The sequence below is a fragment of the Myotis yumanensis genome, unplaced genomic scaffold (genome assembly GCF_028538775.1).
Source record: "Myotis yumanensis isolate MYYU_CA2020_CCGP unplaced genomic scaffold, mMyoYum1.0.hap1 SCAF_1, whole genome shotgun sequence".
NCBI classification, from domain to species: Eukaryota; Metazoa; Chordata; class Mammalia; order Chiroptera; family Vespertilionidae; genus Myotis; species Myotis yumanensis.
In genome coordinates, this window is record NW_027223752.1 from 114,941,047 (window position 1) to 114,954,303 (window position 13,257).

General features: G+C 42.8%; 1 protein-coding gene across 1 annotated transcript in view; it reads right to left on the reverse strand.

Annotated features, from left to right (window-relative positions):
* ARID3B (AT-rich interaction domain 3B) overlaps positions 1-13,257 on the reverse strand; it is a 68,681-nt gene that overhangs the window by 18,989 nt on the left and 36,435 nt on the right. The window lies entirely within an intron of this gene.

The following is a 13,257-nucleotide window of genomic DNA, read 5'->3' on the forward strand; positions in this document are numbered from 1 at the left end:
CTCATTCAGCTGTTCTTCCGAAAGAAGTCACCACTCTGAGATGTACCACTTTTCTGCAGGTTCTTTATGGTATACTAGTGTCCCAGTGCATGGTTTCGTGCACATTGAAAGTAAATTAATTAGAAGAAATATTTTAATATCGCTATTCGCCCTTTCTCTAAAATAGAAGTGTCAACCAAAATCACAATTGACAACGACAGATTGAAACACACGCATGCAATTGGCACCAGTGAGAGCTTTATATGTATTTACATGTATCATGCATGCATGAGTCAAATTAGCCATATATATATGTATGTATGTGTGTGTGTGTGTGTGTGTGTATATATATATATATATATATATATATATATATAAATTTGCTTAATTAGACCTGCTTTCTGATTTAGCTAAACTTTTTCCAGTCCAATGAAGCACCCCAACTTCTCTTTCAGGTAACTGTCAGCAACACAGAAGTAAGTATCAACATGAAGCAGATTATTATTGTAGATCACACAGGGAGAACAAAGGGTAAAATATTTAACTGTAGCAGTGTTTGACTATATTCTGCACAGTGAGAAAACCTGAAGTCATTTTCAAGATCCTCCATTTCTTTCTTCTTTTCAGTCAGGTCAAGTTTCTAAACTTTCTAAATCTCTGTTTTCTGACTAATGAAAAGAAAATAGGATTCCACCGAGTCTCCTATCTACCTACTCCAGGACTTCTGTGAGGATCAAATGAGATGAGGCACAGGAAAATGCATCACAAACATTTGGTTAAATTGTAAAATGTTTGCACCTGACTATAAAGCAAGCCGGGTTCCTGGGCTGAAGAAACTGCAAGGAGGCTAGTTGCTAGGGAGAGGAAGCTGGGCGTTGCTATGTGATGTCATTACCTGGCGCCCACAGTCACTGTTTCCGGGCTGAGCTGGGCTGTGGACCGCATTTTGCGCCATGGGGTCGTGGCAGTGTTGGCTGCAATTTGGTGCGCTGTCGCTCCAGGGTGGTAGTGGGACTTGTGTCCCACTTGGAGGAAGCCAAGTGTTGGTTTGTCAGCACCAGGTCCATGGTGCCGTTTATTTTTAAATGGCCCAGTCCACGTCATGGCAGCCACTGTGTTTGTACATTTTATGTAATGTTGTAAAGATAGCTAGCCTGGCTTTCCATACAACACTCTAAGTGGGGGTTAAGGGGTCAAAGGCAGCAGGCCACAGATACCAAAGTTGTGATATCTCAGCCAAGACTCACTACTAGAAGCCCTAAGTCTAGCAATGAGAATTCCCTAGTGATGTGAGGATTCCCAGAGCCTGAAATTATTCCCAAGGTACAGAGACCCTATGCCACTTGGTTGATGTTCATTTTTTAAAAATACATTTTTATTGATTTCCAGAGAGGGAGGGAGAGGGAGAGAGAGAAACATCAATGATGAGAGAGAATCATTGATTGGCTGCCTCCTGCATGCCCCCTACCAGGGCTCAAGCCCGCAACCCAGGCTTGTGCCCTTGACTGGAATCAAACCCAGGATCTTTCAGTCCACAGGCCAATGCTCTATCTACTAAGCCAAACCAGCTTGGGCAATTGTTCATTTTCATTAGAGAAATAGCGAAAACCTAATCATAATTCAATTGATTAGGTTAAATACCACTCAACGGAAGGAAGGAAATGGCAAATATAAATATGCCTTTGTTTATGTTCTTGAAATTTGCTTCTTAGCCTTATTCAGTTGGATAACACTTATTCCTCAAATCAGGCATTGTTCCCATGGGCAGCCTCCTCTTCACCCCCAGCTGTGCTAAGTACCCTGGAAATAATCTCGGTACATTTTGAGCTCAGAAATTCACATTACTATTTAGCTAAACTTTTTCCAGCCTGTATTATAAGCTCCTTGAGAGCAAAGGTGTCTTATTCATCTTTGTATCGCAAGCACATAGCACATTGCCTGGCACTTATTAGGCCCCAGTGAATGCTTGATGAACCATAATCATTGTTAAAAGGCTATTTGAGCCAATTAAGCATCTTTTAAAAATACACAAAAAAACACATATACCATACAGGAGAGTAAAAACTACCCTCGGCTAGGGGGATATATAAAATGTCTTATTAGCCCTAGCTGGTTTTGCTCAGGGGATAGGGTGTTGGCCTGTGGACTGAAAGGTCCCAGGTTCGATTCCAGTCAAGGGCATGTACCTTGGTTGCAGGCTCCTCCCTGGCCCAGGCCCTGGTCGGGGCACATGCAGGAGGCAACCAATCGATGTGTTTCTCTCACATCAATATTTCTCTCTCTTTCCCTCTCCCTTCTACTCTCTCTAAAAAATTCAATGAAAATATCCTCAGGTGAGGATTTAAAAGGAAAACAAAGATTAAAAGACTGAATTTAAAAAAATTTAAAAAGTCGTATTAGAAGCCTGCTGTTCTCCCCTGACCCAGTGGATGGGATTGGACACAAGGAGTCCATCACATTCTCTCATTGCTTCCCCAGGATCACAGGTGCATGCACTCACACAAAGTGCACATATAGGCAAATGCCAGCCAGCTGGCTGGGGTGTTTAAGAGGTTGGGGACGGGCATGTGGGAACGCAGAGCAGAGGTTTCTTGGAGGACAGTCTTTGGACTGCATAAGGATCTTGCTGTGAAGCTATGCCAATAAAACTGAAGCCTGGTCAAATTTCATTCTCTCTCCCCTCTCCCTTTAATAAAGCTTGCCTGAAAGCAGGAGATCTTATCGGTTATATTTGGGGCCATCCTTTTCTTCTCTTACTCCAAGTGGGATCTGAGGTGTAGACCTACTTTCTGACAAGGTAAGCATAATCAAGAAGTGACACTCTGTCAGCTGAAATGAATAGGCTACACTGAATTGTTTCCCTGCTGGAAGTGCTCAGTAAATGCTATCTGACTATGCACTCCTCATGTCCCCAGCAGATGCGGTGGAAGTATTAAGTATCACCTTCAACTCAGGGAGTCAGATAACCAAGTTGGTGGAACACTATAAATAAAAAAATTTCAAAACCCAAAACTTACCCCCATGTTGTAATTACAGTCAACAGAAATCTGGTGGCAACTAGAATAATGAATAATCAAGATGAATGATGTCTGTTAGGTCAGCAAAACCAGTCCTCCTTTCAAAGGATACAGCAGCTTCCCTAATGCCCAGTGATTTCGCTTGAGCCAGAAATTCCTGCTGGAAAGTCAATTATCCTGGGAGCTCCTATAGGCTGAAAGACATTTACTTAGCCAGGGATCACTGCCGCTTCTGTTATGTCAGCTGTTTACTGTGGCGGCTGAATTCCCAACTCTCTTTCTAGCTGGAGATCTGAAGCTGGTTCTTCACAGGATTCTTTATCAGGAGAGATGAAAACACAGGTGTTTTGTGTGTTGTTGTTTTTTGCTAATTACAGTAACTCCCACCACTGTGAATACTCACTCAAAAACTATTTAACACTCAGTTAGGTGGAGAGGATGGAATCCACAACATAGAATCTCAGACAGGGTTTTCCAAAGCAGGAGAGGAGTGTACAAGCAGGCAGGCCAGTCCAACCACTGTATGCCTAGTATGATAATAAACACCTAAGTGTGACAGCTCTCCATTCTAGGAACAGAACAGAATGCCTTGTAGGATGGGAGTTGGGGGTCACTTGCTTCAGCTCTGCCTACTAAGTGTGAACCACTTAGTTTAAAAAACCTGCTCAATGATGGGATTTTAGTCTGAAATGCCCCTACCTCTATGACCAAAGAGGACAAGGAGACCTGCCCAAACAGCAGAGAAATGGTACACTAAACTCTTTGAGCAATCCACTGTTTGACTCATAATACAGATAAGACAGTCAGTTACTATTTAAAGAAATGCAGGGAGGGGAAACAAGATGGCTGCATAGGTAAACACCTGTACTTGCTGCCTCTCACAACCACATCAAAACTACAACTGAAAGACAAAATAAATATCATCTAGAACCATGGGAAAGCTGGCTGGGTGGAAGTTCTACAACTAGAAGGAAAGAAAAAAAGCACAAAAAAGAAAAAGAAAAAAAAGCACACTGAGACTGGTAGGAGGTGCAGAGGTGCGGAAGTATGGAGGCACGTGCAAAATGGGCTGGCAACTGGGTGCACTGCTGTTTTTTTCAATCGGGAGGGAGATACAAGCTCCCAATTGCTCTGAACTCCAGTTCCGGGCGAGACTCTAGAGCAGTGATGGCGAACCTTTTGAGCTCGGCGTGTCAGCATTTTGAAAAACCCTAACTTAACTCTGGTGCCGTGTCACATATAGAAATTTTTTGATATTTGCAACCATAGTAAAACAAAGACTTCTATTTTTGATATTTATTTTATATATTTAAATGCCATTTAACAAAGAAAAATCAACCAAAAAAATGAGTTCGCGTGTCACCTCTGACACGCATGTCATAGGTTCGCCATCACTGCTCTGGAGACCCAGACTCTTTCGGGGAGAAACTGGACTGTCTGGCATCCGGCTGGAACACGAGGGTGACTTTCTCTCAGAGGTGCTCACAGCAATCATTGTTCCTGCACGGGGGTGTGGGATGAGGAGACACGGGACGTCCAGGTGCAGGGCTGACTGGCAGCCATTGCTGTTTGCTCCGCCCTGGTGATTCCCTGAGACCCCACCCCAACCAATTTACAACCCCACCCAAGCTGTGAAAAGTGGCTTTTGCATATGAATGGCCTGTGCTTTCTCAGCCTAAAACCTAACAAACTGCAGTTGGGTCAGGGAGCTCCAAAGTTTCCAAAAGAAGGCCCAAGGCTCAGCAGCAGCAGCCTGCCTTGCTTCACAGCTGAGCCTCGTCTGGGCACTTCCAAACCTCAAACAAAGAGGAGGAATCTGCAGATCTCTCTGTAGCTCCTGCTGGGTGGCCTCAGGCAGTGACTGACTTTGCACCTCCTTGGAGATCCAAGAGCCAGTATACCAGTGGTCAGGGTGAGACCATACCAGATTACAACTCTTCACATCCATAAGCGACACACTCAAGGGGCAGACTCAGTGAGCAACAAAGCCCCACTGAAGCAAGTACTGCCCCATAAGGGTGTCTCCAGCACAGAAGTTCTTCCGCTGTAGACACAGCTGGTCCTCACAACCAATTGGCCTGGAGGTCAATTCCTCCCAGTGATACCAACAGCAATCAAAGCTCAACTACAACAAGACTGTGCACAAAGCCCACAAAGGGGTGCACCAAGAGTGTCCACCTCAGGTGACTGAGGAGGCTGAGCCACTGGGCCCTATAGGACACCTAGCACACAAGGCCACTCTATCAACACAGGGAAGCAGCCAAAATGCGGAGACAAAGAAACAGGTCACAAATGACAGAAATGGAGGAAAGCAAACTACTGGATATAGAGTTCAAAACCACAGTTATAAGGTTACTCAAGAATCTTCTAGAAACCTCTGAGGAATTTAGTGAGACCTTCAAGGATCTTATTGAGAATGCCAAAAAAATGGAAAAGGACGAGTCAGAAATTAAGCATACACTGAATGAAATAAAGAACAATATACAGAAATTCAACAGTAGACTAGAGGATCCCAGAATCAAGTCAAAGATTTGAAATACGAGGAAGCAAAAAACACCCAACCGGAAAAGCAAAAAGAAAAAAGAATCCAAAAATATGAAGATAGTGTAAGGAGCCTCTGGGACAACTTCAAACTTACCAACATACGAATTACGGGGGTGCCGGAAGAAGAGAGAGCAAGATATTGAAAACCTATTTGAAGAAATAATGACAGAAAACTTCCCCTACCTGGTGAAAGAAATAGACTTACAAGTCCAAGAAGTGCAGAGAACCCCAAACAAGAGGAATCCAAAGAGGACCACACAAAGATACATCATAATTAAAACGCCAAGAGCAAAAGACAAAGAGAGAATCTTAAAAGCAGCAAGAGAAAAACAGTTAGTTACCTACAAGGGAGTACCCATATGACTGTCAGCTGATTTCTCAACAGAAACTATGCAGGCCAGAAGGGAGTGGCAAGAAATATTCAAAGTGATGAATAGCAAGAACCTACAACCAAGATTACTCTACCCAGCAAAGCTATCATTCAGAATTGAAGGTCAGATAAAGAGCTTCACAGATAAGAAAAAGCTAATGGAGTTCATCACCACCAAACCAGTATTATATGAAATGCTGAAAGATATCCTTTAAGAAGAGGAAGAAGAAGAAAAAGGTAAAGATACAAATTATGAACAACAAATACACATCTATCAACAAGTGAATCTAAAAATCAAGTGAATAAAAAATCTGATGAACAGAATAAACTGGTGAATATAATAGAATCAGGGGCATAGAAAGGGAGTGGACTGACAATTCTCGGGAAGGAGTGTGGGGGGTGGGGGAAGAGATTGGACAAAAATCTTACACCTATGGATGAGGACAGTGGGGGCGGGGTAAGAACTTGGGGTGGGGTGGGAACTAGGTGGAGGGGAGCTATGGGAGGAAAAAGGAGGAACATCTGTAATAATCTGAACAATAAAGATTTACTTTAAAAAAAAATGCAGGGAAAACAGTTGGCCAGGAGAGAGGTGTTCCCTGTTGCCCAGTTCCAAAGCCAGGACAGTCCATTACTTAATTTAAAATATTCAGTTTGGCCCATGGCCAGTGTTGTTCACTGGTTAGAATATTGGCCCACACATCAAAGGGTATCAGGTTAGATTCTGGGCCCCTGTCAGGACATGTGGGGGAGGCAACCAATCAATGTCTCTCTTTCTCTCTCTCTACCCCTCTCCCCTCCAAAAATCAATGGGAAAGATATTCTTGGGTAAGAACTAACAAAAAAAATTCAGTTGGGGCTGATGGGGAAATGTTTACTCTCTTTGTATTGGAGTAGTTAAACTTTCACCCTGCTTCACATGATTTTCTGGCTGAGGTGAGAGTAATTCCTGAACCCTGCTCACCCTTTACAGTCCAGCTGAAATGCTCCATGAAGCCTCCACCTCTGCACACCAGGCAGAGTTAACACCGTTCTCCTCTGGGCTGTGTCATTTGGGTTCTGGTTACCTGTGCCCCTGTCTATGTCCCCAGTCTGTAAGTTGTCTTGTCCCAGGCCCCAGCATATAGAAAGCATTGACACAGCTGCTGAAAGACCAGGATGGGCTCCCCCATGAGGGCTCAGATGCCACAGTTCTGCTCTCCCTCCTCCTTTCATTGGGAGAATTACAGGCTTCAGCAATTATTTTCTTGGTTCTTAACTGACCAACTGCTTGTGGGCAGCATGTTTGTAGGCAGCAGGTTTCTTGGCCTATCAACAGGGTATGAGTGTGACTGCTGGAAAGTTATCAGCCCAGAAATGATTTTTTTCTTGAATGCTGAGTATGGCTGACTGAGAACCTAGGATGGAGAAAAGCAGGGGGCAATAGAGGCGAGTATGGAGAAAAAAAGCCCAAAAGAGCCAGCTCAACAGTTTAGGGATCAAAGAGGGTGTCCCTGAGAAAAGCCTTCCAGTTGAAAGTCTGCGTGCAAGTCTAATGGCCAGAGGACCAGCCTCTGTCAGCCGATGGGTAGCAGGCAGTGTTCAATAGCCTAGAATATGTGCCTGAGGTAACAGCAGGCAGAATGACACTTACTTCATTTACAACCATCTCAGCTTCTCCTATTTGAGAAATCTCTTAACAGCTTTGATCTCACTAGGAGCTCACAAGAAAATGACAATTTGTTTCCAAATACCTGGAAGTCAAGCTCTGGCTACTATACACACATTCAGCTCATCTTCCCCAGGAAGCCACAGAGCATTTTACCTTTAAATCCCTCAAAAATGGTGGTGAAAGGTTGGGGAAGGAGAAAAGGGAGCAGGAAACTAGTGTTTATGCATCTTCTACATAGCAAGTACTGGGACAAAAGCTTACAAAATATTTTCTTACTTAATTCTATAATGTAAAGGTGGTGGTTTTAGAGATAGAAAAACAACAGCTCAAAGAGCTCAAGTAACTTGCCCCAGGCCTCAGAGCATTTAAACCCAGGCCTATCTGGCTCTCTTTATTACAGCATGCTGCCTGGTGGCTTAAAAGAACAGTAAAAAGTGTTCTGGGTTGGGATATCAGGAAAGGGAGGAAAAGAAGAACCAAATCCTCTGTCCATAGAATGCCTACAATGCCCAGTCATGGCCCTGGGCGGCTCCTAACAATGGGAGGCCTTTTATTCCGCAATTCATCTCATGGGCTTAAAAGTCAGTTCTAATACAACACTTCTCTAGGAGACTTCCCTGGGGTACTGGAGTAAGAACTGCTAACCTCCAAATCACAACATCCTGAGTAGGATGGGCCCTCATCTTCCCCCTGGAGGATTAGAAGGTAGAGAGAGAGACCAGTGATTTCACCTCTAAGGGGACTGGAAGAATATGGCACATAAAAGGCCTTCAAAAATAATTAGAGTTTAAGCTGACTGCTACTCAAAGTTAAAATACCTCAACACCTCAACGCTGGAAGATGGAAAATACAGAGGGGAAATGGATCACTTTCTTTGAAAATATAAAAGGCTGCCATGTGGAAGAGGAATCAGGTAGTTTTTCGTTGTTTTGTTTTGTTTCCTCTAAAGCCCCAGAGGGCAGAACTACAATCACTGGGCAGAGTAACCAGGAAGAAGATTCCAGGTCAAAGAAGGACTTTTCTATCAATCAGAACTGCCCAGTAATGGAGGGGGGCAGCTTCCTGTCCCTAGATGACCATCTGTCTTGGATATCATGGTGTGAAATCCAACATGAGATAGGGCTGGACAAGAGGGCCTCCAGAGGTCATTTCTGTCCTGAGAAGGGAAGATCCTTTGACAAATTCATTCAACACTGTTTTCCTGAGAACCCATCCCAGACTGAGAGCATTGTGCAAGCTGCCCCTTATAGATGGAAATGCAAGCTGAGCAGACACAGCATTTAATAGAGCAAGGCAACAAGTACCAAAACACAAAGCGCACAGGAAGGGGGTGGGGGTGGGGGTGGGGGTGGGGAAAGATCAGAGGTGGAAATAAAGCTGGCCTGGAAGAAAGGGTCCAGGGGAAGTTTTCAGTTTAAATGAACTTCAATCCTCATGGAGTGAAGGATAAACAAGGTATGTTTTGGCAGGGAGGATACAAGTCTGAATAGTTAAGGTGAAAACAGGTTGTGAGATGCCTTGAATACCAGAAGGAAATTTACATTCTGAACTGTGAGCAACAAAACAAATTATTAAATTAGCATTTCAGATGATTTTTGTTGGAAAAAATATACACATACAAATGTATGTAGACACCTAATTGGACTGAGATTATGGGGAACTTTCACTTTTCTTTTCTTTTTCATTATATTCATTCATGTACAAACATTTGATCCCTTAGGATATACTAGATACTGTGAAAGGTTCTGAGGGAAAAAGAACACAGACAAGAGCTTCTGACACCTCATGGAGCTTACAATTTAATGGAAAGAGACAATTTAAAAAATTGTTTATTTTTTCTAGATTTACTTTTGAATCTTTTGTCAAGACACATCACATGCTCTCACCCCCAACAAAGAAAATTTGGATTGCACTGAAATTATAGAATAATTTTAGCAAACTGATGACATCTCCACAATATTTAGTCTTTCTCTTTTTAAAAAAAAAATATTTTTATTGATTTCAGTGAGGAAGGGAGGGGGAGAGAGAGACAGAAACATCAGTGATGAGAGAGAATCATTGATCAGCTGCTTCCTGCATTCCCCACACTGGGGATGGAGCCCGTAACTCAGGCATGTGCCCTGACCAGAAATCGAACCTCGACCTACCACCTGGTTCATAGGTCAATGCTCAACCACTGAGCCATGCAGCTGGGCTTAGTCTTTCAAATAACAGAGCAGTATGACTCTTCATTTAAAAATATTTTTAGTGCCCCTCAGTAATGATTTACAATGTCAACATATTACTTATGCAAACAGTATTGAAGATCTGAGAGGGAAAGCTGGCACAGGGTCTGGCAAACACTGGTCAGCAGCCCACACAGAATCTGGGTGAGCAATGGGGGGTGTTAGCAGAACCAGGGAGAAATTACTGTCTTAAGATACAGCCAAGTCAGAGAATCAAGTGGATCTGGACTGAAGGCGTGAAAGAGAGAGAAGGATGAATCTGGATCTTTTCATGAGAAAGGTATGTTCTGATGGAAATGGAGAGACACGGAGCAGGGGATCAAGCAAGAAGAAAGCCTTTGGCACTAATGAAAACAGATCACTGTCTCTGGATATTTGCGTGTATGTGTGTGTGTGGGTGTGGGTGGGGGGCGATGAGACCAATCCCACAGCTCTGGAGGAAGCCAGGTTATGTCAGCTGGCAGCAGCAGGAGCCAAAGACTTACTGCCAACCTTTAAAATTTAACCAGTGTCTCCTGACCCAAGAAGGCTGCCACAGGCCTTTCTTTTTTACTGGGATTTGGAAAAAAAGGCCAACCAGACCACGCCTCTAAGATCTTAGGAGCCAGCACTGCATTCCTTAGAACTGTACCTCCCCAGAGACAGGAGTGCCTGACTTTAAAAGCAATTAAGTATCCAGGCTATTTTAGGATTACTTCTTAGCCACCTAGAATGTTTTATTAAAGCACAGTTCAGACATCCAAAGCAATTTTAGTTCCCATTCCTCACTCCTTTCCTCAGGTATAAAGGCTAATCGACCAATGCACCACTTGGGCTCCCGTATTCTGAAATATTGAAGAAATTGTCCTGTCCTTCGAACACTGTCATACACTGACAACTTTTATAGAGATTCTTGAGTGTTCTCTGAAGACACAGAACAGTAATGTTTTTCCTGTCTGTCTATTCTCTATAATCTAATAGATTCTGAACCCCATAGTCAAGGATCTGGGCAAATTCCTAGGACCTGCCTCAAAGTAGTCTTTAGCAAAATCACTAAACTTCTAAGGGGCAGATCCCAAGCCCATGGACACCAATTACTTTGGCATAAAAAATGTAACTAAAACATTTGCACTAATTATTATGTTGGTGTTGCTATGATTGTGTTTTTTAAATAAGAAATGCACAAACTATCTTCCCTTTGGCTGCTAGACCAAGCATGTCAAACTCAAAGGCTAACACGGGCTAAAAAAAAACAAGGTTTAAGTTTATGTGAGCCACAAAAACACCTTTAATTTTCATAGAAACATAGGTTTATTTCAATACAGACATGCTGAATACAAAGGGCTGAAATAAATGAGTAATCATTAACATAAAATAATAGAACATTTTATTTTTTATTTTAAAAAAATATATTTTATTGATTTTTTACAGAGAGGAAGGGAGAGGGATAGAGAGTTAGAAACATCGATGAGAAACATCAATTCAGCTGCCTCCTGCACACTCCCCACTGGGGATGTGCCTGCAACCTCAAGGTGCATGCTCTTGACCGGAATCGAACCTGGGACCCTTAAGTCCCCAGGCCGACGCTCTATCCACTGAGCCAAACCGGTTAGGGCAATAATAGAACATTTTAATAAAAATTAATATTTTTTCTTGAACGTTAACTTACCAGACACTGAATAACTGCACAAATTAATAAGCATAACGCAAATAAACCTATTTTTCTTGTTCTCCGAAAGCGAAATATTTCCTGTTGCGCACACCAAACAAGTCAGTACAAGACTAATGACGTAGCAATCGGCTGCTAAAATATTCGCAGTGGAGAGAAATGGTGCGCCTGTGCGTAAGGCGTGTAAGGGAAATGAATGCAACATGATTATAGTAATCAGTCATTAGCGAACCTTGTAGTTCGTTATTAATAATTATGTACCACAGGATATTGTAAAAATAAAGTTATGAAATTTTTATTAAAACGTTTCTTACATACCGTTATATTGGCTGGGGCACAAAAATATTCGCTGTGGGCCACATGTGGCCTGTGGGCCGAAAGTTTGACATGCTTGGGGTAGACCCATGGCTTTGCAGGTATTACCTGTACCACAGTTGTAACTGTTCCACTGCTGGCCAGGTTGAAGATGTAATGTTAAAGTCCGATTCCTAGATCTTGATAGGAAGAAAAGAAAAATATATTTTCCCTTCCTCCCAGTTTTAACTGATTCCAAGAGGTAATGAGACATGCACAAGAGGATAACAGGCAAGATTATAGGAGAATCCTAAAAGGAGAAGGGAGTCCCAGGAAGTAAAGCAGATACTGTTATAAGCAACACCACTGGACTATAAAACCCTCCTGATAAGATCAGGATTACTGCTCTTAGCTAAATGGCTCAAGCCATGGAGGCACCAGAGTTATAATTATCAGATGCATACCTTCCGCAGTCAGGTAACCTTAGCAGGAACCAGAAAGCACCTCCTACCTCTTACTAGCAACAAAGATCAATTCAAAATCGGTGGCTTGGAAAAAGAGCTAAGGGACACTTTTCTGATTAAGCTGTAGAAAGGAGAATGGGTGGGGGAGGGGAGAGAGGGTGCAGTTCTACCTTCCCACCTAGGCATACACTCACTCCATGCAATAAGCAAGAAGACTGCCCAGAAATGGGGTAGTCCTACAGACGGAGGAAAAAAACTAAAATGCAATGTTGGTGATGAAGCCACCTCTCTGCCAGAGTGAATGAACTGGCCCAGTCAAGCCTAAGTCTGAGAGTGAGAGCCACAGGGGGAAGCCCAGTTCCCTATTTTTGCAGAATATGAGTTGGCAGCATTGCTCATTTAACCCCATGAGCTACCTAACACTTAAAATTTCACAATGGTTGCTGACATACAGTCACACCACAGGGCTCAGTAAGTCAGAAGTGGAGAGCCAGGTGGGAGAGCCAAGTGGGAAAATGAGACCTGAAGAGGTCAGGAAACCTGCCCAAAGTCAATACTTCAAAGAAGTTTCATAAGACTTCTTTTTTTCAGCTCTGACTGGGTAGTTCATCTGATTGGAGTATCATCTGGATGCGCCAAGGTTGCAGTTCAATTCCCAGTCAGGGTCCATACAAGAATCAACCAATGAATGCATAAATAAGTGGAATAATAGATCAATGTTTCTCTCTCACCCTTTTCCTTCCTCTCTCTAAAATCAATAAGTAAAAAAAAAATTTTTTAAAGACCTCCTTTATTCAAACTACATATTTTAAATGTATAGGAAGAACATATTTATTTATTTGTTTGTTTGTTTCTTGTCTGATAATCCTTACCCCAGGATATTTTTTCCATTGATTTTTTTTGAGAGAGTGGAAGAAGGGGTGGGGGGGGAGAGAGAAATATCGATGTGAGAGACACATCAATTGGTTGCCTTCCGCACGTGCCAAATCGGGACTGGGGATTGAACCTTGACCAGAATGTAACCTGTGACCCTTTGGTCTGTGGGCCAGCACTCTAACCACTGAA